The 27930-nt window shown below is 38.9% G+C and overlaps 1 protein-coding gene across 5 annotated transcripts in view; it reads right to left on the bottom strand.

Moving 5' to 3' along the window:
* Lpar1 (lysophosphatidic acid receptor 1) overlaps positions 1-27523 on the bottom strand; it is a 136768-nt gene extending 109245 nt beyond the window's left edge. Inside the window, exon 1 of one of the 5 annotated variants that reach the window (XM_048783220.1) lies at positions 27240-27523. The gene's annotated coding sequence lies outside the window, so the exon portion shown is untranslated. Of the gene's footprint in view, positions 1-26180; positions 26461-26536; positions 26848-27018; positions 27041-27239 lie in introns of those variants that run through there. The other 4 variants (XM_048783221.1, XM_048783218.1, XM_048783219.1 and 1 more) reach the window with 4 other exon arrangements.
* Between the last annotated feature and the right edge of the window lie 407 nt (positions 27524-27930).

Genomic DNA, 27930 nt, shown 5'->3' with positions numbered 1-27930 from the left:
ATAGGTTTTCAGATCCACCACACACCAGGGTGGCTATAGTCAATAACAACATGTATTATATATTTCAAAATTAGAATTTAAAATGTCTCAGATAAGTCGGGTATAGATGTTAATTGGCTTGATTTAATCATTTCAAATTGTACACATATATATCAAAACACCACACTGTACCCTACAAATGCATGCATTTATAATTTTTTAAGAGAGAGAGAGAGAAAGAGGAGAGAGAGAGAGACAGAGAGAGAGAGTGTGTGTGTGTGTGTGTGTTATTTTTAATATTTATTTTTCAGTTTTCAGTGGACACAACATCTTTATTTTTTTATTTTTATGTGGTGCTGAGGATCGAACCCAGTGCCCCGTGCTTGCCAGGCGAGTGCGTTATCAATTGAGCCACATCCCCAGCCCATGCATTTATAATTTGTCAATGAAAATTAACAAAAAAAAAAACCCAAAATCATCTCAATAGATGCAGAAAAGGCTATAAAAATCCATGTCCCCTCATTATTTCAATGGAGTCCACCTAGTAATCAGGGACCACTGGGTGGTACCAGAAGAGTCCTTCTTTAATTCCTGACTTGCAATACAAAGAAAAATGATGACAAATTGTTGGAAGCTATTTAATTTTGGATTTAAAAGCAAACATATTTAACTGGGAAAAACTATTGTAGATATCTGTCAAAACATAACTGTGAATAATTTTTTCAATTGGCTGAATTTTTCTGGGATACTGGGCTTAAGCATTTATCACTTTTATAAGCAAAAACAATTTCAAAGAACTGACATTTCACCTTTCTCTTCATTGCTATATCTTCTCTTTAACTTTATGCAAGTATTCTAAAAAAAGGTAATATACATTTTTATACTTAGAAAACCACTTAGAGGAAAAAAATGTTTTTATAAATAACTTAAAAAAGAAAAAGATTTTCTAGGCCTTTTCACCTGCAACCATTTCTCTTGGCTTTATGGAAAATAGTCTTCCTGAAACAGAACCCTAGCATGGCAATGATCTGCTGTAAATTCTTCATTGCTTCTGTTGCCTCGAATACACCCTCCTCAAGCACAGCACACCTCTAGTACATCCTGCTTCCACCGCAGCACCCTGGATCTACTCAGAACTCCCTGACGTGTAATGCTGATCCACATGATTATCTCTGCACATGTACTCACCTCTTCCTGGATACCCTCCCATGTCCAAATTCTATGCCCAGCAAACACCTACTCATTCTTTCAGCTCCAGCCTGAGAATTACCTCTCAATGAAGCCTTTATGACTCTTCTCCCCACCCAGATTCATCACTGCCTTTTCTTTGCTGCCTCTAAGAGAAACGTACACATTCTTCTCATTATATACTGTGGCCACACACAGGAAGGTGTCACAGATACCCACAGGGATTAACCAGGTATCACAAATACATGAAGTGTCTTGTGAAAACAGATCTTAAACTTGTGTGATATAGAAACTATGCTTGCACTATGGCTAATCATAATACCTGCCTCTCTCTGCTATCTTTTAAAAACCTTGACTAGAACAAATAAAATGTATACAAAGCCAAATTTATTTAGCACATAGACAATTTTGCAAACTCCGGCCAAAGGCATAAAATGTCAGGGCCTTCATTTATCTTCCTTCTACCCTTTAAAGTAAAAGATACCTAAATATGCCTGTAGTTACTCCTTTAACCCAAATACCTGTGGTCATTGCTGATCCCGGTTCCTGCTACCCTCAGTGGAACTGACACTTGAAGCATACAGACGCACACTTAACCTGACAACAAAGAAAGGATGCAGTTTCAAGTTATATAACCCTGAACTCACTGCTACTCAGTAATTAGCAAAAATATTCTTTTGGGTGAAGTAGTATTCCTGGGCAATATCCTGAAAGGTATCTGGCCATCATTCTACAAGGAATGTGGAATGTCTCTGCTTAAACAGAGTCAGCAGAGAACTACTTGTCTGAACTGTCTTGCTTTGGCTCTCAGGACTGCTATTCTGAGATAAGCTTTGGCATTATGCCATGAACTATACTAAACAACTCTACTTTTTTTTTAACTCTACTGTTACATTCACTGTAAGGTTGTTTGAAGACACTGATTATTACTGGAAAATATCTAATGTTTGAAGACATTTGACTGAAAAAAAAAAAAAAAAACCCATCTCCTCTCAGCACTGTCATGCCTCCTGGTTAGTCCTTACCCTCATGGGCTCTCTGGATCACATAATAGACTCTTCACATCAGCTACTTTAAAGGAAAACAAAATGTTTGACTCTTTTCTAATACATGGCTAGGATCCTAAGGTGGACACACAGTCTTGGTCTTTGCTTAAATTCACCCTCACTTCCTCTTTCTTCATTTCCTTCTTGGGATTATTAAATTTCATTACATTCAGTAGAAAAAATATACATCTAACTAACTTTTTCTTTTTTTATTTGTTCTTTTTAGATATACATGACAGTAGAGTATGTTTTAACATACTATACATACAGGGAGTATAACTTCCCATTCTTTACACCTAATTTTTAACACTACATGTACAGAGTAGTACTTTCATTTAGTCCTCACTCCTAGTGTTGGATCTTTAAAGAAAGAGCTCCATCTTACTCATCCTTGTATCTCCAGGGTCCAGGATCTAATAAGTGCTCATTATTTGGATGTCAAATTTAAGTATATTACATGTGACCACCCCTAGTAAAGGGTAAAATGATGGATTACCCCTTAAGGAAGTTTTTATTTCTCCAAAGCACTGAAGTGGTCCCTCCCTGGCTGCAACACTAATGGCATCTGGAAGAAAATAAAGTTTATGGGACTAATATGAAGACACACTATCAAGAACAGATATAAATATACTTGCAGTGTTAATTCTTTGCTATCCATCATTAGGGTACTTGCTCCATTTTCTAGTAATTGACCCATTATTTCAGGAAGCATACCACCAGAAAAAGTCTGCTGATAAATAAATGCAGCTAAAAACCAAACTTTTCATGGCATATTAAAGGCAGTACATTCAAAGGTCACAAGACCTAAGGAGGCTTGAGATGATGTTCTCAGGATGTAAAACTTGGTGAGTGGAGGGTCTCACACAGCAGAGACCATCTACCAGGGAGGTCTAAAAACCCTGCTCAGTGTCATACAGGACTGATCATTATTAAACTTTTCTGTTGCTCCAGTCAGTTTCTACTTTCTACAAATCTACTTTTCACTCATACTAATTTCTATCTTCAATTTTTCTCAAACTCTCTGTATGAAATATAAAGTGTTATCATTATTTTAGAAATCAATTTCATTATTTCCATCAATAGCCGTAAAAAATAACTGCAGTTTGAAGCAGCAAATTCTGTTACCAGGGACCTGCTCTACAGAATCACCTGAAATGCAGAAGATGTCTTGTACACAAAGGTGTTCAGTTTAGCAAGGCAGTGAGTGGAATTAAGATTGCCTTCAAGTAGAATTCTGACTGTACCCAGTAGGATTTCAACTACATAAAATATACACAAAATTTTTTTTAAATATCCCATAAACTTGACAAAGGCTATCTCTAGGTGATAGTTGGGTTTTTTTCTTTATATTTTCATTTTCTACAATGAACATATGTTACTTTTCTAAGAACCTTGATGCTGATCTGACAGGCACAGGGCCAAAGTTTAATTCTAAGCACAGGAAAAAAATAAAAATTATATATAATTCTAGTTAAAAACCAAATTATATTACTCTCAAATTGGTGATTTCATTCTTAGTCTACGAAAATGTCATGCAGGGGGAAACATGATGAATGTAGAAGGGAGACTATTAGTATAGAAGAAGGGGAAAGAATAGAGGAAGGGAAGGTAATGAGGAGTGAAATTGGTCAAAATATATTATATGCACATATAAATATGCCACAATAAACCCCACTATGCTGCATAATTAATATATACCAATAAAAAAGGAAAATTGCATGGAAAGCTGTGGGATGCAATTTTTTAAGATATTAAGGAAAGGGAAAATAAAACTCAGTGTCCAAAAATAGGACAATGATTTAACAACTTAATGGATTATAAGGGTGTTAAATACATAATTCAGAAATTGACATATACAACAGTGGGTTTTAAATGACCTATAGAAACAAAAATATGTTACCTCTAGGAAGAAGCAGACCATAATGGAAACAGGCTATAAAACCAACATTAAATGAAAAATTTATTCACTAGTGAACTGCAAATATGAATGGGTTTATTTAATGTTGTCATAATATGGTTTCAAAAGATTTTTGTATTAAGCAGCATTTCACATAAAATATTTTCAAAGAAGTTAAACAGTTTCATATTTTAAATGTTTTTAATGAAACATTTTTACTGAGTTATTTTGACACTAAATGGAATGAAGAAAGAAGAAGAGACAGGCAGGTAAGTGATCTTATGCATTCAGAATAATCCCAAAATAGGCCATAAGCATCTGCCATGACAGCCACTGGCCAGAATTAATGCACTTCTTTCCAATCAAAATTAATCAGCCTAGACTGCCATAACAAACTACTTAATATACATAGTTCTAGTGACTGAAAATTCAAGGTCAGGGGTGCCAGCATGGCAGGTTTCTGGTGAGGACTCCTCCTGGCTTGCAAGTAGCAGGTCTCTTACTGTGTGCTCACATAGTCTTTTAGTACACATGTATAGAGACAGCTCCTTCTTCTTATAAAACTATCAATTACCAAATTAGGGCCCCACTCTTATGACCCCACTTAATGTTAGTAACCTCCTAAAAACCCTATACCCAAACACAAACACATATAGGCTAGGCTTTCAACATATAAATATTGGGGGCACACAATTCAGCATATAACAAGGATTACATGTTTTATAATGATTCTCTTGTATATAACATATTTAAACATGAAACCTGGGCAGATTCTTGCTCCTAGAGAAATGGTATTCAACAAGGTTCGTGATCCTGAATCAGGTAAGAATTTGTAATTTTTGGCCCTCAATTCAAATGGTCAATGAAACATTTTTACTGAGTTACTTTGACACTAAATGGTATGAAGAGAGAAGACACAGGCAGGAGTGGGAGCTGGTCCATTCCCAAGTTCCCAGAGGCAAAGTCCTGCTTGAGTGTTGAGATTCCCTTGAATAAGTTGAGAAGTTCAACTCATGCTTCCAAATCTAAAAAATAAAATTTCTCCATGGAGCTTTCAACTTTTGTCTTCTACATTTCTCTCTTGGTCCTCTCTGGATTGCCTTTCTTAGAATCCTAGGCAGTACAGGAATGCTCTATGCCTCTTCCAGGTTCTATATGTCTTAAATCCACCCCCCCAAAAAAAACCATGACCCCCTTCCCTGTAACACAACTTATTCTAGTACTAGCCCTGAGCAACACCCATTCCTATGATCTGCCTGGACCTATGCGTGATCCTAAACATAGCCTGTGTGACCTGCCCCAACCTTGTCCCAGATAAGGAGCCTGGAGTCCTGGTCAGTTTCCATACTGCAATCAGCCTAAGGAGAAGATATTCAACAGCCAAAAAGGAATATTAGCTGATGAATCAGCACCAAAACACACTAAATAAAATCCCCACAGTCACCTGGACTTCCTGAATAAATAATTATTATGAATGAGGAATCAGAATTCAAAAAGAAAAGGTATGCATATTATTTTTCCTCTCAATTTCTAAACAAAAAATTATAGCAAATGTAATAAGCTATTCATAATACAATAAGTGAACTTGAAAGACTCAATATTTTGAAAGAAATGTTTAAATGTATTTGAATCAACTGATTTAAAATAATGGTAAGAAAGCTTAGTCTGTGAGGGAAATGGAGAGATGTTGGTCAAAGAGTATGCACTTTCAGTTATAAAAAGTTCTGGAGTTCTAATGTATAGTATGGTGTCTAAAGTTAAACATTCTGTGCAGTACACTTAAAATTTGCTTTAGTGTTCTTATCATGTGCAAATTGGTAATTATGTGAGCAAATGGATATGTTAACTAGCCTGATTGACTATGGCAATCATTCCATGATATATTCGTATATACAAGCAGCATGTTGTACACTTTTAATAAATACAATTGTACTTCAATATAGTTGTCAATTACACCTCAGTAAATCTGGCTAGAGAAAAAAGAAAAGTGTGGTTTCCAGAAACCTTTTATTCCTTTCCATATGAACCCCGTTCCTTAGAAAAGATCACTTAAGCTTGGAATAGTCATTAAAACTGACTTTGTCCTCCATATGACTCTTTAGCTCTTTAAATCTCTTTGAAATAACATCACCCACTGTTCAGTGTAGTTTTTACAAAATATGGATTATACATAACTTAGATACCTCACATTTCTCAAAAGCAAGCATCTAGCAGATAAATCTAAGGATGATTTTTTTTCCTGAGAGTTTTTTAAAAAATTCAAATTTGAGTGTGGTCACATTATAAACTGTGATGCCAAAGTCTTAAATATTTGCTCAAGAAGATTCTAATCTTTGTCCATCCTTCCATGTTTTGAAGCTATTAGTGCCACCTGAGCCTTACCTTACAAAAACACAAAAGGATGCAAAAACAGGGAGTTCTCCCAACTTGAGTTTGAGCTTCTTGGATGACGTGGAGTAAAGTCTTTAAGATTAAAAGGCCAGAACAAAGTTGAGTATAAAAAGCATAGAGCCACTGAACAGTAAAACTGGAGAATGATTGGTACAAACTGATTCCAAATACTGTTAATTTAAGAGGAACTTTAAGGCCCAGAAAGGTCGTGTGCTCTCAAAGGCCACACGGGCAGCAGTAAAAAAAATTGGCACTTGAATCATGGCTTCCTGTCTCAGCCTCAACACCTTCCTGTGGATTTCCAATTTACAATATTTTTAAAAACCTTTTACACATCTTTTTAAAAAGCTGGGGACAAATGAACCCTAAAATTTTACCGTGGCAACTAAGAACAGAACAGGGAGGAAGAGCATGAGGAAAAGATTAACATTAAACAGAGACGAGTGGGGGGAGAGAAAGGGAGAGAGAAGGGAAAGCATATGGAAATGGTAGGAGACCCTCAATGTTACACAAAATTACATATAAGAGGTTGTGAGGGGAAGTGTGTGGGGGGGGGGAACAAGGGAGAGAATTAAACAACAGCAGATGAGGTAGAGAGGGAAGATGAGAAGGGAGGGGAGGGGGGATAGTAGGGGATAGGAAAGGCAGCAGAATACCACAGTCACTAATATGGCATTATGTAAAAATTGTGAATGTGTAACTGATATGATTCTGCAATTTGTATTTGGGGTAAAAATGGGAGTTCATAACTCACTTGAATCAAATGTATGAAAGATGATATGTCATGAGCTTTGTAATGTTTTGAACAACCAATAAAAAAAATAAAAAATAAAGAAATTCACAACAAGGAAAATATTATGACACACAACTTAAAGTATCAATTATTGATTTTAAAAAGGAAAGAAAAATATGTGCTATTAAATAAATTTTGATATTTCTGCAACATGCAAAAAAAAAAAAAAATTTACTGTGGCAAACATACAAATGAAAGAAGAGCTCTGGCAGAGAATGGGGCTGGCAAATGGGGCAGGGCCTGCTCCCCAGGCCCTCTGGGTCCCCTGGCCCCAGGTCGGCAGGTGGAACAGGCCCGAGGGTGGGCTGGCAGTCTCCTCCCTACAGACACCCTAAGTCCTGTCCCCTACCACCCCCGACTACCCTGCTGGCTGGCCTAGGCTATGAAGGACCTGTGAGCCTCTCCGCCTGGGTGACCTGATGGCAGCAGTGACCTGTCAGACTCTGGACCTGGACCCCCGCCTGCTGCCGAGTCTCCTGGCTCAATCCTGCCTGTCCCAGCCCAAGCAGTGCTGAGGACTTGGCGGTGAGAAGAAAGGGGGCCACCGGAGGCTTCAAGTGCCCAAAAAGGCTGGAGGATGGTGGAACTCACCACGCCTAAGACTGAGAGCCCTGAGATTAGAGCCCTGGGTGAGCATAGGAGCTGCTTTCAGAGACCACGCCTAGTCCCACGAGACCACGCCTAGTCCCGCGAGACCACGCCTAGTCCCGCGAGACCACGCCTCGACCAATGAGACCTCACCTTGCAGTGGAGGGCAACAAAAGGAAACTTGTTTTATAATTCTTAAAAACAAAGGCCTTAGCTGACCTGTAAGGTGAGCGAGGGGCCTGATAGCCGCCCTTGGCGATTGGTGTTCCTTCCACCAGAGAACCAGCAGAGGAACACACCACTCTTGACCAATGGGAAAATGCCTGCTGTCCTTTGGAAGGTTCACTGGCCGTTTTTAGAAGACTTGTGTATATAATATGAAAGAACTGCTCTCAACTTTCCCCCCAACCTTTTAAGACGTTTGCTGTATCTGGACATTCTAAATGTGAAGGGGTCCTCAACAGTAGGGTAGAGTCAGGAAATAGCGTCTTATAAATGCACGTTTTTTTAAAAAAAAAAGTTTGAAATGTTTTTGGAATTGACTTTGAAATGGAGTTGTTAGACCACCTCTAGGCCCTACACTTGTCCACGTTTGTTCAGTAGGTCAGAGGCCATGGAGAAGACTTTGATGGTGAGAAGGAGGAGGGCCTGTGCCAGACTGGTTGTATTATAACCACTGTTCTGTGTGTGCGTCTTATTCCTCATTGGTGTATGGACAGTGGACAATGCTATGAACTTTTGTTGAACTATCTAGACTTTCTAGATGTTCTAAAGTGCCCCATATATATGTTAAAAGCATGACACATTCTATAAATTTATTTTTGTTAAAATTCTTATGAAATATTTTGGAGAGACAATAGCCAAACCCCCTGTGGAGTAGTACACATTGTGAACTGGTTTTCTGGCCTGTCATGCTAATGTGCTTAAAATGAGGCAAGATTGTTCCTTATGTTTATGGATTTTGTTTTACTTTGCTGTGCACATAGTGTATATAAAGGACAAACAAGTTCTAATCAATATCTAGTCTTTCTAGATGTTAGGTTGCCAGTGTATGTAAAAAGTAGGATTAGTAAACAAATTTTGTATGTTTTGTGTTAAAATTCCTAGGAAGGATTGTCTTCTGAGCTTCACAAATTAGAACTAGTGTTACATGTGTACAGTTTATTCAAGACTGTCATGTACATAGTGGACAAATTGAGTCCTTACTTGAAACATCTTTAGAAGTGCCTGATGTATGTTAAATGTAGAGGTAGTAAAATATCACTTTGTAAATATCGTTTTTGCTAAAATTCATAGGAAATGTTGTCTTTGGGGAATGGAATTGTTAAACCACCTCTGTGAGCAGTGTAGTACTGTCTGTACATGTTCAATGAGGTGAGAGGGAAGTGATTGCAAAAGGTAATGTGTTGGTGTGTTCATAAGTGGACATTTTCAGACATCAGTTTTCTATATGTTTTGTGTATTTTGTTTTGCTATTTATATAGTGTATATAATGGACAAATGAGTCCTAATTTTGCAACATCTAGTGTTTAGATATTAAAGAGATTGTCAGTGTATGACCAAGTAGGTAATGAAATTAACACATTTTGAACATTTTGTGTTGCAATTCATAGGAAGGCTTGTCCTCTGTAAATGACTTTTGGATATGAACTTGTTCAACTGTCTGTAAGTGTTACATATGCTTGTTCTTGTCCATTGGTCTAAATGTAGAGAGAAGGAAGTGAGAAGGAAAAAGTTCAAAGACAGAATGCCCATATTAGAAGATATCTCAGATTATAACCATTGCTACATGTGCAAATTTATTTACCAGTGCTGTGTGCATAGTGGACAGGTTCTTCTGTGGAATATTATATATTTAAAAGTAGTAATAGAATAAAAATTTTTGTAAATAGCTTTTAAAAACTGGTGGGAAATAATGTGTTTGGAAATGTTAAACCACCTCTGAACAAAATATTGTCTGTACTTGTTCATTGGGTTGAGCGAGGTGGGAGGAAAGAAGTTGCAAAAGGTGTTCTGTTAGAGTGTGTTAGAAAATGTCAGCTTACCCATTGCCCTGTAACATGCATTTCATTTAACTTTGTATCCTGTGCTATGCTGCATATATTGTGTGTACACTGGACAAAGAAGACCTAATTTTTAATATCTAGTCTCTGGATAGTAAAGAAGTCACTAATGTATGACAAAAGTAGAGTTAGTAAACTAACACATTTTGTACACTTTGTATTAAAATTCATAGAAAGGCAGTCTTCTGAAAAGGACTTTTGAAAGTGAAATTGTAGCATCACATCCGAGAGACACATGTGCTCATATCACATGTGACATAGGAGAAAGAAATGGAAGAAATAAAGGATTCTAGGATAGAATGATCCTACTTAGAAGACACTTTCAGATATAACCATTGTCATGTGTGTAGTTGACTACTCGACATTACTATTTACATAGTAGTCAAATTTAAGTCCACTTACGAAAGACTAGGTGCTTATAAATGCACAAAGTATGTTAAAAGTAGAGGTAGTAGGGCTGGGGCAGTAACTCAGTGGTAGAGCACTTACCTAGCATGTGTGAGGCACTGGGTTTGATACTCGGCACTGCATATAAACAAAATAAAGGTCTGTCAACAACTAAAAAAAAAAAAATTAAAAAGTAGAAGTAGTAAATAAAACATCTTGTAGATATCTTTTTGTTAAACTTCTAATGAAATAACTATCTTTTGGAAATGGTATGATCAAAACACTCCTCTGAGCAGTACATATTATATTTGTGCTGATTAAGGGAAGAAGAAGGAAAAGAAAATGCAAAGGGCTTTATATAAATATATTTTCTGTGAAGGAAGATTGACCATTGTCACTTATATCTGTGAGTTTTGTTTTACTGTGTTGTATAAATAGTGTGTATAAAGGACAAATGAGTCCTAATGTATATCTAGTCTTTCTAGATATTAAAGATGTTGCCAGCATGTAACAAAAGTACAGTTAGTAAACTAACACATGTGCACTATGTGTTGAATTCATAGGAAAGACTGTTCTTAAAACCACTTAGGAAGTGAAATTGTTACTCATCTCTAAGCTTTACAGATGCATATATCTGACCCCTGTGTAGAGTAGATTAGAAATGAGAAGGGGAAGGGCTCTAGGCCAGAATGTTCTTGTTTGGAAGACACTTTCAAATCCTAGTCTTTAAAAATAAAGGTTTCTTTGCTTCAAAGGCTAGCCTTTGTTAAGTAAGTGTATGCAGTCTGTTCAGTGCTACTGTATGAATAGCTGTAAACTTAAGTTCCTGTAGGAAATATCTAGTGTTTCTAGATATTTAAAAGTGCACAACACATGGTAAAAGTAAAGTAATACCCTTTAAGTACTTTTTGTCAGTACATAGGAACGGTTGCCATTTAGGGGAATGAAACTGTTGAACTTGATGTCTTGGAGAGTATGTTGAAGGTTCACTGGGTGGTAGGTAGAAGGAGGAGAAAGTAGACATAGAGAAGCAGTCTGTGCCCCTTAGATTAGTTCAGATTGTCTAGCCATTGTTATAGGTGCTATATTTAGTTACTAATGCTGGGTATTTAAGTTCTAATATCCAAAGTTTAGCAAAATAATCCCTAAATAAATATCCTTTTGTTAGTTTTTAGGAAGAACAGTCATCTAGGAATGACCTTTGTAATCCACCTCTTGGAAGTAGGGGTAGTCCTGAATTTAGTCAACGGAATGATGAAGAGGAAGGGTGGGGGGAAGTGCTTCTTGCTAGTACCTCCATATCTGGAAGACAGTTTTAGATTATAACCATAGAACTATATATGCATTTTTGATAAAGCACTTGTGTTATAGTGCACAAAGTTCACACTTTATTTCACAACATCTAACCTTTCTAGATGTCCTGAGGTATCATAAAAAGTGGAGCTAGTGAATTTGCCAATTGTAAATATCTTTTTGTTATAATTGATAGAAAAGATGCATCTTGGAAGTGGAATTGTTTTATCTCTGGGCATTGTTTATCAGGACTTGTTCATCAGGCTGCAGAAGAGGAGCAGAAGGAAGCATGCAGGGAGAAATGAGAGCAAGTGCTCAAGGATTTACATTTGGATATGAATCATTAGTGTGTGTGCATCTTATGGCTGTACCATAGGAATACTTTAATTCATTGTGAATATGGATACTTGGTAATATTTTAGTAGTAGAAATCTGATAATGAGCCTTCTTAGAAACATGCTTGGTGTATTCTGTTGCTTTGTCTCATTTTAAATTGAAAATTAAGGGAATGCATTATTTTTAGTTGTAACTCTGCCAATATAACTACCTAGAGGCCTGCTGCCATTTCTGTCTTCAGTGAAATTTTTGTCCCCAAGAAAGGATTACAATTTTTTTTTAATAGATTGAGTTGGTGCAGTGTATTCTTGGTTATCAATAATACTCATGTAGCTTTGGGAATTTGAATTGGTGAATATTCATGAGGTGTAGAAAGGCATAATACACACTATTATCTTAGTCACACAAAATGGGATGTGTGCCCATATATTCATAACCGGAGGGACCATCCAACTAAGCTGCTTGTGAATGGACGACTTTGTTCTTTACTTATGTTTTTATTTTTCCTGTAATACATAGATTAACTTTTTTAAAAAGCTATTTAAAAAATAGAAATCAGCACCACAATAATTCTTACCATTACTTTAAAAATTCACAAAGAAGCTATTACATAATCATCTGATCTTCATTCATCAAAACTTCATGGGGCTGGGGCTGGGGCTCGGGCTCAGCAGTAGAGCACTTGCCTGGCATATGTGAGGCACTGGGTTCGATTCTCAGCACCGCATATAAATAAATAAAATACAGGTCTATTAAATATATATATATATTTAATTTCATAATTTGTAGTTTCTTACAAATTATGCATGGTTACTAAATTGATAGCTACCCTACATAAATAGTGTTTTTTAACCCACCAAATCTACTTGTCCTACATAACCAAGCCCAGCTTTGTGCAGTTCCTAGTACAGAGCAAGCCTTCAATATGTACTGTTATTTAGCAGTATACTACATGGCTGTTACTCAAAACTGTTTCAATAAACACCTACATTCATCTCCCCCCAATTTTTTTCTGTTCGCATTTGACTTTTGCCAAGTGAGAAGGGGGGAAAAAAAGTCACAAACAGGAAGTCCAAAAAAAAATACCAATTCATCAAACAAAAAGAAAAAAAATGGCCTTCTACCTGTCATTCTCTTCCAGCACTGTATTTTCCTTCCCTAACTCATTTTTTCCATGACTGAACAATCCCACACACACATCCCATCTTAGCCCTTTACAGAATTAATCCGTCTTATTCTGCAGACCTAATGAAACATCACTTCCCCAGGGAAACCCTGAGTCACCCCAAAGTCAGATGAGGTTCCCCATTTAATCTCATATGCTCTTTTTCCTTGCAACATCACATCTTGCATTTACACATTTGGGTGATCATTTGGTCAATATCCTCCTTCCCTCTAGATTCGATGCTTGGTGCCCCCTTATGATAATGACTACTTTACTCACCACCCTCACCAGAATCAATTATAGTAACACAAAAAGCACTGCTGCAGATTTGATGACAAAACAATACAGAAACCTTATGTCTGGATAGAAAACTCTCTGCAATCACAGATTCAACCAGTCATGGACAAATAATACTCAGAAAAAAAATGGAGTCTGTACTGAACATGTACAGACATTTTTCCTTGCCATTATTCCCCAACAATATAACAACTATTTACATGGAATTTACAACTTATTAGGTATTATAAATAATCTATAGATGATTTAACTATGCAGGAAAATAGTTACAGGTTATATGCAAATGCTATATCATTTCATATAATGAACTTGAGCATCCATGGATTTTAGTATCCCTAGAGGATAGAGGATGTGGAGGCATTCCTGGAACCAATCCCCAATACTAAGAAATGACTGTATTTAACTTTTTAAGTTATGAAGTGAAAATATGTACTAAAAAATAATGAAAATTGGGGAAGATCAAGAAAATTAAAGACATACTAATTTTTTTTTTTGGGGGGGGGGGGCATGGAGAATAGGATTGAAAGTCCTACTTTATACCCTGCTAGTAACACAGAAACTGAGACTGTACATAACAAATACATGTTGAATAATGAATAAACATAACTCCAGACAGCACAGGAGCAGACTAGAGCGGTGTCTTTCAAAGCATTATTTATGATTAGATCAGAGTTTTAAAAATATCTGAGTGTGAATAGTACTCTTTTAATGAAAATAGACTAATGGGAAAAAATAGAAAAAATAGAAAACAGAATTACTGTATATGGTAGACTGCAAGAAACTGTTGTTTCATTCATATATATACAAATATTTCTAACTATGGGTCATGGCCAAAAATCTTTGAAAATCACCAAATAAAATTACTCAATGCAACTCCTCTCAACTTTCCATTAAATGCTAAAAAATGTGCACAAAAATTAGCAATAGCACTGGGAAAATTTAAAAGGGGGAACCAAAATTAAGACACTATTTCCACTAAACATACACTGCAAATAATAGGTAAGAAGGATATCCTTGGCCCACATGCATGAGGCATACAGCACCTTTTGAACTCAACAAGATAGATGCTCTGATGCACATTAAAAAAAAAACCTGTGTCAACTCAGGAATGCAGAACATGCAATTGCCCAGATAAATATTAGAACACCACCACCCAACTAAAGGAGAAGCACCTTCTGAGAACAAAGCAAGAGGCTTAAGTGGGCCCAAGCACAGATTTGATTACAAAACAGACTACAAAAAGTTTACACTTAAAAATCACATTATATAAATATATACAGAGAAAGAAGGAACAATAAAAGTAAAGGCACACTAAATTATTTTATTGCACAGGAGTAGGATCAAAACTTATTTAATGTTTGACTTTGGGAATCAGAAACATTTTTATGAATGCAATTGGAAAATGTAGGCAATTACTTTTAAAACTAAAAACTAGATTTGGCCATTTCATAATACTATAGATGTATGAAACAAATAATTCACAGAAAAGGATAAATGACTGAGAAGCATAATATTGGATTGAACCGTATGAAATTGCCATTTTTACAGGATAAGAGTATTCAAATATCTGTCATTTTGTATGACTCGGCCGATCAACAATGATAACAACAATGTAGCTAATGCATTCAATGTAACAGGCATTTGAAAAGCATTAAATGAAGATTTGTGTATGTCATTTCTGAATAAATAAGGACTATAAGCCTAGAAGCATTATGTGCTCTATTTAAGGCCATGCAGCTGAGTACTGATAGAAAGAGACTTAAAATAGGGCACTGCCTGACAAGCCTGAGTTCTTCACAGAAGCTGCAGCACCTTTCAAGACAAACAAAACTTTAAAGAATTAACATTAAATGTTATCATTTATAATAATAAGTATAAAAGTAATGTTTCCCTCTTAAGAGGAACCTCAAAACAAAATCCAAGTAATTGTTGCTTATAGACAAATATATGAAACAAAATGACACCAAAAGTTTAAAATCAGAAGAATAAATGAAGTCATTTCAGACAAAGAAAAAAAAAGAAAAAGAAAATTGGTAACATTAATAGCAAAAAAAAAAAAAAAAGAATGGGCTATTTTATATTGATAAAATATAACAAAGACCTAACTGGAATATGTATTTCATATTGCTATTTAACACATAGAAATTGTTATAAAGAAATTGACATTTGATTCCAACCCTATAGAAAAAAGAAAGAAATTGTAAGAAGCCCATTTGTAGAGGCACACTAAAGGACTATTATTGTTCTATAACAATTTGAGAAGATAAATGGGGCATAGAGAGTGTGTAAATAATATTATTATATTCATTGAACTAATACACATTTATTGTACTTGTCACCTATAGAAAACCAGGCTCTTTTCAAGCAGTAAGGAAACAGAAACCATTAGTTCACAAGAAATAAAAAGCCATGTTCACTTACCAGAGTAAACTAAACAAATAATACCAAAGTTTACATGAATAAGCACCAATAATTAAGCAATCTTCAGCTACATTATATTGAATCACTAGCAGGTTTATACCTCCCAATGAAGGCAAGTACAAACAAGAAAATTTACTTTCCCTGTATTGTTATAAATTTTACAGTTATCAACCCCCAAGCCACACACACACAAAAAAAATTTAGTGAATATTATTAGCATATAACATAAAATTTAAGCTATTTCCACTTTAAAAAATTACCACTTTCAGATAGAAAAATCCTTTCTCAACAATGCCTGACACAATTAAAAATAAAATGCTAATTATTTCAAAATTATTAAAAATTAAGCACTCTTCCTCAAAAATGCCAAAGCCGTCTCTTTTTTTTTTTTTTTTCTTTTTTTCCTTGTGGGGTAGATTCAGGGACTGAACCCATGGCCTCATGCATGCTACACAAGTGCTCTACCACTGAGCTACATTCCCAGCCTGTTTTATTTTGAGACAGGGTCTTGCTAAGTTGCCCAAGCTGGCCTCAAACTTACCATCCTCATGCCTCAGCCTCCCAAATAGCTGGGATTACAGGTGTGTGCACCTTTCTTTTTCTTTATCAGCAACTCCCTCCTCCTCCATTTCCCTTCCCCCAATTTCACTTAACTAATTCTGTTCACCCTTTAAGTCTCAGACACTTTCCTACCCTCCTAGACAAGGTTTTTGGGCTTTCTGGACTCCTCCAGGATGCCCATTTCTTCTAATGCCAATAACATGAGGTAGTTGCTCAAAGTCTGTTGCCTTCACTGGACTGTAAATCTCATGAAGTCAACCCTGTCTCTTATTCTAATATGTTCAATATAAGGTAAATATATTTTTCCATTTATCCAAATATTTATCATGAATAAGTTTGTTAATTTTTGTCCAAAGAGTTTGAATTTCCACCACATGCAAAGTAATGTACTAAGCTTTGGAAAAAAATCAGAAAACAGGAATTTAAAAACAAAAATCTTTGCCCTCATCTAAGGAAAGGTCAGAAGAAAATAAGAACAACAATGAAAATGTCAGGTGAGCTGGATAAATAGGAAGGATCACATAATTTTAAATACATGAGTTAAAGAAGGCCTCACCAAGAAGGTGGTGACCTTTGAGTTAAGACATGAAAATGATAAAAGAACAAGCATTTGGATACCTGGGAAAGAACATCCTAGGCAGAGTGGATGGGTGATGGCAAAGACCTGGAAACTACATTCCCTGAGAACACCAGCACCTAAAGATAGGAAGAGGAGCACTAGTCCTCAAAAGAGACTGAGAAGAAGCAAGCAGAGATAGGAAATGAGTAGTTAAATAAGATGAATATTAGGTATTGAGATTATTATCCAGTCTTTAGAAATTTAAAATGAAAGATTTTAATGACATGTGTACATACTTTTGAAACAAAGTAGAATGCTATTAAACATTCACTAAGAGCAAATGTTAAAAATTGCAAGAAATTATCACAAAATGGAATAAAGAAGCTATTACTGAGTGGTGAAATTACAAATGAGTCTCCTATACATACTGGATTTTCTAAAATGAACACATATGCCAATTAATAAAAATTAATATAATCTTTAAAAAATCATATGGCTTAAAAAGAAAAAAGAATAAATTTATCTTTGTTCTATCTCACCTGCAAGAAGGCATGCCAAAATACAATTATCTGAAATTAAATAAATTCTTTACTAGAAAAGGCTTTAAAAAATATAGGTACAGTGCAAAGTTATATTGCAGTCTACTTTTTACCTTAATTTGGCAATGAAAACTTAAAATGATTTGACCAGACTTTAAGAACCTTATTAGAGTTTCTCAAAGTGTGGTCCTTAGGATCCTGGGATTTCCAAAGTTGTTCTGAGAAATCTCTTTGTGTTTTATTGTAGTTATGACAGCAGTATGACACACATTGCTATTGTCTTATAGTAAATTAAAACTAATTTGAAACTCTCTTTAGTTCCCAAATCATCACCAATCTCCCAATAATGCTAAAGGTATTTTTCAGAGAACAGTAGCTGGAATGGATTGTTTCAGGGATTTCTGTTCATCCCAAAGAACATATGCTGAAATGTGCACCATTTCCTTCATATCATCCCAGAACCTCCTTATCAAAAGCCATTGTGGATGCTCAGTGAATGCTTACAAAACCAAACCATCTGCTAAAAACAAACAAACAAGAAAAAAAACAAAACACTAAAGAATCTGAGTCTTGATAAAATGCTGAGTTCTTCATTCACTCTCAAAAGTTCTCTCCAGCTTATCACATAAATTTCACTGGCCTTTACACATCAAAATTGTTCAACATATTACAATTATTACTGATTACTGCAAGCTCTGACCTCTCAGCTAAGCTTCAAACTCCAATTTGCAGCTATCAGCTGAACATCTCTGCCTAGATGTTAAACATGTCTAAAACTAACAATCTTCCCTGCAACAATCTTGATATCCCTATGTCCCATCTGTTAATGGTATTAACATGCCCTTTTTTGTTCCCAACAGCCTCTAGCACCCTCCCTCCACAGCCTTCAAGATTGTCCCCAAATGCGCCATCACTCTCTGCCAGAAACAAATTGCAAGCACCCTTCCCCACTCACGTGCACACTCTGGGCCCTCTTTATTACTCTGGCATGTAATGAACTTCTCCACCCCCCTGCGGCCAGTGTCCTGCTCCAATGTAAATCATTCTTCTTCCCCAAGGCAGACTTACCCTTTTCATCCATCCCCATATAGATGCAGACAGCTTTGTTTAAACCTTGGTTTACATTATTTATCACTGCTTGATCTTAGTCATTTGTGTCCATGTCTCTCCATGTTTATAAGCTACCCGAAAGCAGGACCCAAGCTTTTTTGGTTGTTTTCTTTTCAGTGTTCTCAGTCAAGCAGGAGGATGCTGGGAGCCATTAGCCAAGTAGGTACGACAATTTCCTTGCCAGCGTACCCCATGTTGCAGTGACATTGAATGTAGGTGACCTTGCTCAAGGACCAAGGCGGATTAGGGCGTTCCCGGTTTAGGTTCCAGGTTTAAGGTTTAAGATTATTCCTGCTGGGAATAGGGCATATCCTGCTGCCTGAGTTCCCCTTGAGTTCTCACAGGATTCAGACAGTATTTTTTGGGAGATAGAAGCCCAGTGGAGGTGGATTTGGGCAGAGAACGTGGATTTGGGCAGAGAACGTGGATTTCCCCAGAACGTGATTATAGACGGCTGGTGTGAGTTCGGGAATAAAGAGTTGCTGTTTGAATCTACAAGCTGTGTGGTGGCTCGTGATTTTGTGCCCAGCCAGACTGTGGCAGAAGGACACAGAAGTATTCCAGATTTCAGTCGCATGAAAGTGAATTGAAAGGATCTCAGATGAAGTAACTAAAAAACAGACCCTGCTGGATTTGGAAAAGTCAGTCATCGTGCCCTGGCCTTGGAACCTTTACATCTCTGTGTCTACTCAGAAAGTAAAGCAAGCAGTTCTCTGTGGAACGACAATAAATAGTGAGGACAGAATGAGTACCTCATTTTCTTGACATTACAATAATCCTTCCCGCAATGAATCATATAGTCGAAGAAAGCAAGGCAACCCTTTTACAGAAAGCAGTTGTTTCAGTTGCATAAGAACAGGCCATCTTTATCAGCTGCTGATTACAGACTTCTAAGGGGTGGGGTCTTCCTTTGATACTCCCACAATAAAACCTGCCTGTAAGGAATGACTCCATCTATCTTATGTACTCCAGAAGTGGTCCATGGGCCTTCCATTCATGCCTTGTTTTCTACCTAACGAAAGGCTCACAGATGCCAAATATGTGCTCTGACATTCCCCTGCTCCCCTCACCTGAGATCCAGATGCAGCAGAGACCTTGTGGAAGTAACCTTCTCTGGAATATTTGTCATCTTGATTATCATACAGCTGGAATTAGTTTTCTTATTTCCCTTTCAGAACAGCCAGACACTCATATCACTCTGACAAGAACTCTTAATTGAGTAATGCCATGGTGCCCCAGTCTGAGGAGAGTCCATGCAGGTGTTTCTGGCTTTAAATAGGTCACCTGCAACAGCAGCCTCAGGAACAGCCTCTCCATAACAAGAGGAGACCCAGGCAAGTGCAGTCACACACACATGAATATATGAAAACATACCCCAACACATAAATAAATACAAATAGAGTTTTCTAGGTTCACATGGGCAGAGGATGAGGATGAAAGGTGAAGTAACAACTGGATGACCAAGGGGAGTTAATCAGACCAAAGGGTAAGGTTGGAGTGGCAGATTATCTCATTTACTTTAGACATATCTATCTTGTTTGAATCATTATGAAAACCACATAATTTTACAAAAGAATGCAGCTACCTTCTTCTGGTTGGAATGTTTTCTACCACATTCATATCTCTGAGTGACTTTGACAAGAACATAAGTAAAAGATTTGAACGAAACACCCCGCCACAAGAAGGTGACCTCTAAATAAGTCTGACTTTCCACAAACAAGATTTGGATTTTTCTAAGAAGCAATCCACAAACTGAACATAGAAACTCAAATACAAGTTGGGTCAAAAGTAGGAATATCCAAAATGAGATAGAAGCCCACCAGGGCTACAGATAAGACATAACTGTGTCTGGCTCTTGGTTATTTTTCACAAGCAACAGGTAAATCTTGGCAAAACATTGCAAATTTATAAGATGAACTTGAGAAACCCAGCTGTCTCCTTCTCTTATAGGGAAAAGCTGTCAGATCTGAAAGCCCTGAGACTACTTTGAGGAAAAAGTTCCTGAACTGGAATAACTCAACAGACATACCCCCATACTTGAAGCATTTCAAAAGAACTTCAGGTCAAATGCAAGCTCCATGACAGAAGGGGACATCTCATTTTCTACTATCCTCTAGTATATGGTGGATGCGCAAAAATACCTGAATTGAATGTGGAATGAATAAATGAATGAGTAATATAAAGTATTAAGGAAAGTGTAAATGCAAACTAGAATTGCCATATCAGCTGTTATTCCTATTTTATATAACAGAGACACCTTGACTTACTCAGCCATAGCACAACTGGAAACAGGAAGCCTCTTGACTACCTCTGTCTTGATCCTTCTTTCCTCACCTAGAGTCCTTGCAGATCCTGGCCTTCCAGGATCCCTCCCTGGTGCTCCCCATCACCTCCTCTACCACACTGACCTCAAGGACCAGGTACCCCTCCAGCTTCCCCAGCTATGATGTTCCAGTAGTGCCTGAAGCCTCATAACCATATTACACAGAATTGTAATTATCTGTTAATATATCTGTGAGCTTCCCTTGAAGAGTAGGAATCCTTCCTTACTTGTCCTTACCCACCAAAGTACCTAGCACAATGTCTGCAGGGAACAGGCAATCAGTTAAGTGCTCCTGGACTAGAACAGACTTTGCTTCCTCTGCCCCAATCTGGTTCTCCTTCCAAAGAGCCAGAAACATCCCTTCATTGGAGCAGAATTTCAGAATGAAGGTGATTAGGGATTAGCTAAAGAAAACCACTTGGACATACAGAAAGAAATCCACATATAACAGACATGAAGTCTAATCTAGACCATTTTTCCAACATTGAAGATAATAAAGAGGAAGTGTTCATAGTAGCAGTCCCTATATTGTGAGTCCTAAACCTTTGGAAGCACAGCCACACAAAATAGCCATAAGGAATAAAATCTTCTTTAACTAATAATCACAACCTTAGAAATCTCACCTCCAGGAGGATCCAAGACCAGGCATTATTGTCCAATTTGCTTTTTCTCTTTTAGAGGAAGAAGCTAGTTTTGAAATCACTTTTCTTCATTTCTATAATATAGCAAGCACAGCCTGATTTGCCTTATTCAGGCTTATACATGTTTGTTTTAGCACTGGACTGAAGTTAAGAGTCTGCCCTGTCATTATCTCACTTTTTTAAAACAGTACCACAAAAAGAAAATAAATTATAACCTAAACCCATGGATGCAGTAAATATTCCCCTTTCCTTTTGGTGGTACTGGTGGGTGACTGAATTTTACATGAATTTCAGGGTTAAAGTTTCCATAGCACTGATCACATGACAGGAGCTCATGTCCAAGTATTAACCCATTAAGTCCCAAGTTTTCAATTCTGCAGATTTCAATGAAATTGACCCAGGTGCATTAAAAAAAGACCAAGAATCATAATTAAGAGCTTATGTATCATTATCTTATTGTATTTCAATTATTTTATTTTATTATTATATAATTACATATTTTATACTATAAATTTTTATAGGTGTTCCACATCTGGAATGGTGGGGGAAAAATGAGTTAACACAATTTCTTTTAGTCTATCCCCACAAGTTAATAATATAACAACACTACTCTGAAATCCTGCTAACTTACTAAAACAACATGCCAGCTAATTTAAATATAATCCTCATCCCCAACACATACACACACACACACACACACACACAACACACACACACATCTATACTATGTCCTAAGAAATAAGTATACTGACCTTGGGCTCCTTCAACTTAACTAAATTAATTTAATAGACATGACAAATGCAAGTCTCTTTGCAGAAAGCAAAAACACTGCTGGGAGGATCATTCACTCCAGTCGTATGGAGAAGCAGCTGACCTAGTATCTTTTAATTATCTGTTTCCAGCACCTCCAGACTCAAACCCGATTCAAAGTCTTTACCTTAGTCAACTCCTGCTTTAACATGCAGCTGAAAACCTCTCCACTCCCACCTGTGACACGAGCACTGGGGTGGGAGAGGGAACCTACAGAGCTACTCAACACCACCTCTCCCAGGTGGCTGCAGAGATTCTTCCTGAAAACATGGTGAGCAAATGGCTATAGGTCTAGGAATTAAAAAAAAAAAAAAAAGTTCAGAAGTATTATACAGGATTGAGCAAGCTACTTCTATTGGAGGACCCACTACATAAAGGATTCTCAGGATTCTATTTACTCCCACATACCCTTTATGGGGCCATTAACCCTATTTCCAAATTAACAATAATTATTTCCTTTTGTGCTACAAATATTCAACCACTGAGGTTAAATACCATGTATAACATAAACAGGGTCAAGAAAGCCAGTCACCAGAAGAGTCATGTTTAAGTTAGCATTAACCAGAAAGTCCTTCCATAAACAAAAAAAGGTTGGGGGGGGGGGGGGATGTGGGGAGGGAGGAAAAAGAAAAATGCTGTGATGGTCAGCTCTGGGCCTGCATGATGGATTTAACACAAAAACTCAGAAGGCCCCATACGGCCCAAAGATAACACACTCTCACCAATTTTTACTAAATTAAATTTCTCGAATACAAAAAGCAATTTTTGGAGAGAGGGTGAAAAAAAAACACATATTAGTTTTTTTAAAAATCTGTATATAATAAAATTAAATAAACTAGCAATGGTTTCCTAAAACTTAGCTGCCATGAGTTACAGAGGAATGTAACAGAATAAAAGCCCAGTCATCTCTCATCATTTCATCCCTCACTCTGCCCCTAAATGTGTTTCTCTACTTCCCCACTCCCAAAAGCACAACTCCTTAACCTAATATCCACGTTTTCCTGTAGTCCAACACTTTGTAACTTTCCAACCTTCATCAGTGGGAACTCTGACTACCTCCACTTAGGAGAAGGCTTCACTCTCCCACCTTTCATCCAAGAGACGCATCATCCTTCAAGTTCTGTTTGTGAAGTCTTTGCCAGAGCCAGAATTTAATTTTCCTTTCCCTGGCATGCCAAGTTTCTTGGACTCCACAACCACACACTGTTATGCAATATGGCACATATATACACATTCGGTGTACACACTGCAGTTTGCTTCATAGTAGCTTTCCAGAGCTTTCTTTTCATCATCCTTATATCCGTTACCATGGAAGGAGTTCAATGATTGCTTCTTTTTTGTTGTTGTTGTTGTTTTATTTATTTTATTTGCTAATGCAAAGAGTCACACAAACAGCAATTTTTCTTCAAAAGATGAATTAACCATAGAGAAATGGCATTTGTGTTTATAACAAAAAATCCTCAAAAGACTTTGTAATGTTTTGAACAACTAATAAAAAATTTAAAAAAAAATGATTACTTCTTGAATTAAACTCTCCTCTTTTTCTCACGACTTTTTATGTCTTCCTTATTAATCTCTCCATAAGCTATTTCAATAATAACACAATACGGACTTTTGGGTAACATGATATATAAAAATAAGAAACCAAACAGTAGTAAGATGCTGACTTAATGAGGCAGAGTTTTAGACATTCAACCAAGAATTTGTATTTGAGTTTTTATGACATCACACTTCACTTAAAACTCAATTGTGTTCCTCAAGTGTGTACACATATTGATACCAAAAAAGTTGAAGAAAAGAAAGACAGGCCACACATCAAACACAGACATTAAAAACTTGACCTCAAACTTAATTTCCAAAGTCTTGATATTTATTGAATACTTGGAGCTTCCCAGTGAAAATGATACCATGTATTTTGCCCAGATTACAACTTTTTACTAAGCATTAGAAATGACCCTGTCCCCTAAAGATCACTAACTTCAGACAATGTTATTGTGTATCAAAAAGACCCAGCAATTGAGATTTATACGCCCTTCATATGTCCCAGAAAGTGGAACAAGAGAGATTAAGAAAAACTTCACAAAGACTATGATTTGAGAAAAAAAGAAACAAAATTACATTTTGGAAAATATTATCTTTGAATGAAAACAGAAGTTTCTAAAGGGCTGCTACTTACATTCCCACCTCTGTTATTTTTTCCCATCTCTCACAGGGATACTAAGAGCCAAGTTGAGTGCCCAAAGCCCTGGGCAGCAGCTATTCCCCCTGAGAGGATGCAAATGGCAAGTTGCTCCGAGGATACCTAGTAGAGGTCAGACTACAAGAATCACCCTGACCTCATGTGAATTTTAAAGCAACAGAGGCTCACAAGTGTTAATAAGGGTAACCAGCGGTTGAATTAGGAAAGGAAAGTACTACTGCTTGAATACTGAATGGAAGAGGGGGAAAAAAAACAGAGGAAATCAATTTCCAGCTCAAGGTTCTTTTCCTTCCAGGGACATCCCTTGCTGCTATTTTTGTTTGTTTGTTGTTCTTTCCATCTTTTGGGCTCTATTGCCCTCCTGTTTCCCTCTCCGACTGACCCTCTCGCACTTCCCTTTCCTCCCTTTTTACCGTTCTATCATGGGATAACCACCCACCAGTTTCTAGTTACTGGAGAACTGGAAGGAAAGAACAGCAAAGCTCATCAAAACCCTCCATTTTCCAGATGAGGGCTCTGAGAACAGAGCTGACCTGATCCGGCGAAGGTCGCGCCGCTAGGGGACGCCCCCGTGCAAGCGGGCTAGAATTATGACAAGCCTGTCCTCTAGCCTGGATCCTTAGCCTCAGCCTTCCTGCCTCACATAACCTCCTTCTCTTGCTACTTGGTTTCTTTATCCTCAAATTACACAGAATCAAGAAGAAATGCTGTCCTGAATATTCTCACAACGTTGACGATCGCTATTTATGTGTGTTTGTACGTCTGTGTAAAAGCAATTTTAGTTTGGTTCACACGGCCCTAAGTCTAATAGATATCGTTTTCCCTTGGCATTCATTTTATCTGACAAGGGAGTAACTCCTTAGGAGAAGTTAGCAGTTTTCCGAGGGCCTGAACCTCCCTTTAATCAGAACTGCACTTTGAATCACAGACCTCTGGCTTTACAATCATGTTGGCCGAGCAAAGGACACTTATGCAAATAGTGAAAAACAGACTGTTAGAACCTGAAGGTATAGACGGCTTTGCTTTAACAACTAGTTACGTTTTCAATATTTACGTTTATCAATCGGTATCCAATGAGAAACACGGCACTCAGTGAACTTTCACAAAAGAGCCCTCACTGGAAATCCTGGTTTACGAAAAATCCATAGATTTCCACCAAAAGGAAAAGGGAATAAAGCAGACAGCAACAATCTCAGGCCCCAGATAACAGCAACAAGTCCTGGATGCCGTCACTCTTAACACATCAAAAGCCAAATGGCAGCAAAGAAAAATAAGAATAAACTTTAAATTCATTCCCCAAACTAGTCCAACACAAGCCAAACGAGCCCATGGATTTCAAAACCGTCGACTCAAAGCCAGGTCCCTCCCTTGCCTTGCATTTCCCAGTTACGGAAACTTAAGTTGAAAGCTCTCAGTCCGGAGGGACGAGAGAGTCGTCAGAGAGAAGTAAGGGATGTGGGAGCCAAGCTCAGCGGGCGCGGGGATCCAGCGGCTGTTCACGTCCACGGGGACACGACACTGGGGGGACTTCGAGCGCCCCTCGTTAGCCCTCCCGCGTCCGCACCCCGATCCAGATAACCACAGGCCACCTACGTGTCACTTGGGCGAGCCCCGCGTCGCACTGACCTGGCTAGGGGACAGGAGGGCCGGCTGCAGCAACTTCCCTCCGGGTCTGGGTCAACTTGGTGAGGGAGGCCAGGAGAGCCTCGCCTCGCCTTCTGCACGCCGCCTCGCACGCGCGCACACCCACTCACACCCGACCCGGCGAGCGCGCGCGCACAACACACTCACACTCGCACACGCGCGCACGCACAGCCACAAAGCCTTCTGCGGTCTGACGGTGTGAGCTGAGCGCGCCGTTTGGCCGCCGAGCAGTCGCTGCGGCCAGCCACTGGCTCCACGCCCAGGGGGCGCCGTCCCCTGGTGCCGCGTCGCTCCCGCCCCTTTACCTGCACTCGCCACCGCCGAGCGTCCCGCTCCGGCCTCCTTGGGTCTGGCTGGCTTCAGGCAGCGCGGCCAAGTCCGGAGGCCCCCGCCCTGGGGCCAGCAGAGCCCAGCCCTCCGCCCTCCCCTCGGCGGTCGCCCAGAGCTGGCCGTCCCTGAGCCCACCCTGCCGGGGTCCAGTGCTTGGCCGAGAAAAGGGACAGGGCTCCGCGGCGCTGGGCCCAGGCCGCTCAAGTCCCGGCAGCGCTCAGCAAGAGAACAGGGGAATCGCAACTCTCGGAGCGTCTCCGCCACCCGGCCCCTACTGCCCAGGCTGTGGCGAACTGGCAGGGTCGGCGGGGGAGGGGGCCCCAGAGGCGGCCAAAGAAGTAGCGCGAGACACCGGCCTCCTTTCGTCCTCCGCCGTCTTCCTTTTATGCTTGCTCCACGTAGCACATGTCAGCAACACCCGCACCCCCAGACGCCCTCCCCGAGCTCGCCCCCTTACCTGTGTGGCGCACCCAGGGCCCCTGCCTTCAGCACGCCCCCTCCCCCATTCATTCGCTGAACTTCCCGCCGCCGCTGCAGGTCCAGAGGCTGGGGGTGGCCTGAGCTTCCCATTCATTATCTTGCCAACCCTCTTCTCCCCCGCCCCAGATCAGACACACCCACTGCTGGAGACCCAGGGCCGCCAGCTCGGGATCGCCACCCCCAGCCCCCTGCGCTCACCCCAGTGCCAGACAGCTTGCTGGACTCCGGTGGGCGCCCCTGCACGTTGCATTTTCATTTTGTCTCTTTTCTCTCCCCACTCGAAAAGCTCTGGAAGACTTCGCAAGGCCCGCAAAGCTCCCGGTCTCCGTTCAGTTTCTAAACTTTTAAGTAGGCACAAAGTTTCTCCCAGGGCAGCCCTTGACTGGAAGCTGCAAAGAACGGGGTCGACTTTGCTACTGGAAAGGTTGTGTGTTTCTGGTTCTGAACTTTCACTGACTGGAGCTGTTTGCCGAAGCAAGTGTGCCTGTGTTCCCTAGTCATCCAGATCCGTGATTATAAAATTCCCTTCCGCTTTCCCAGTCTAACTCTGCAATTGCAAACTATCAATTTTAGTTAGTGTAATTAAGGGCGGGGAAAACACACCTGGAGGTGTGGGCGGGAGCGGCGAGGGACTAAGGCCTCCTAGGGATCATTCTCCAAAGAGTGGCAGCCACCAGGATTCGCCCAGGTCCTATAACATCACTCAGTTGATGTGAGTCTCGCCAGTCACTCCATCCCACCCACCCACGTCCCACCCACGTCCCACCCTGGTTCCTCAGGCTTTCCGGAGTGATCAGAATTCTCTGCTTCTCCCTCCACCACTGAAGCCACGAGCACGTATCAAAAGTAGCTGCTTGAAAATAAAAGCTTAATCAGCCCTCGATGGAAA

This window comes from Marmota marmota, unplaced genomic scaffold (genome assembly GCF_001458135.2).
Source record: "Marmota marmota marmota unplaced genomic scaffold, marMar, whole genome shotgun sequence".
NCBI classification, from domain to species: Eukaryota; Metazoa; Chordata; class Mammalia; order Rodentia; family Sciuridae; genus Marmota; species Marmota marmota.
The sequence above is the reverse complement of the archived record's forward strand: the minus strand, read 5'-3'. Positions and strand labels throughout refer to the sequence as shown.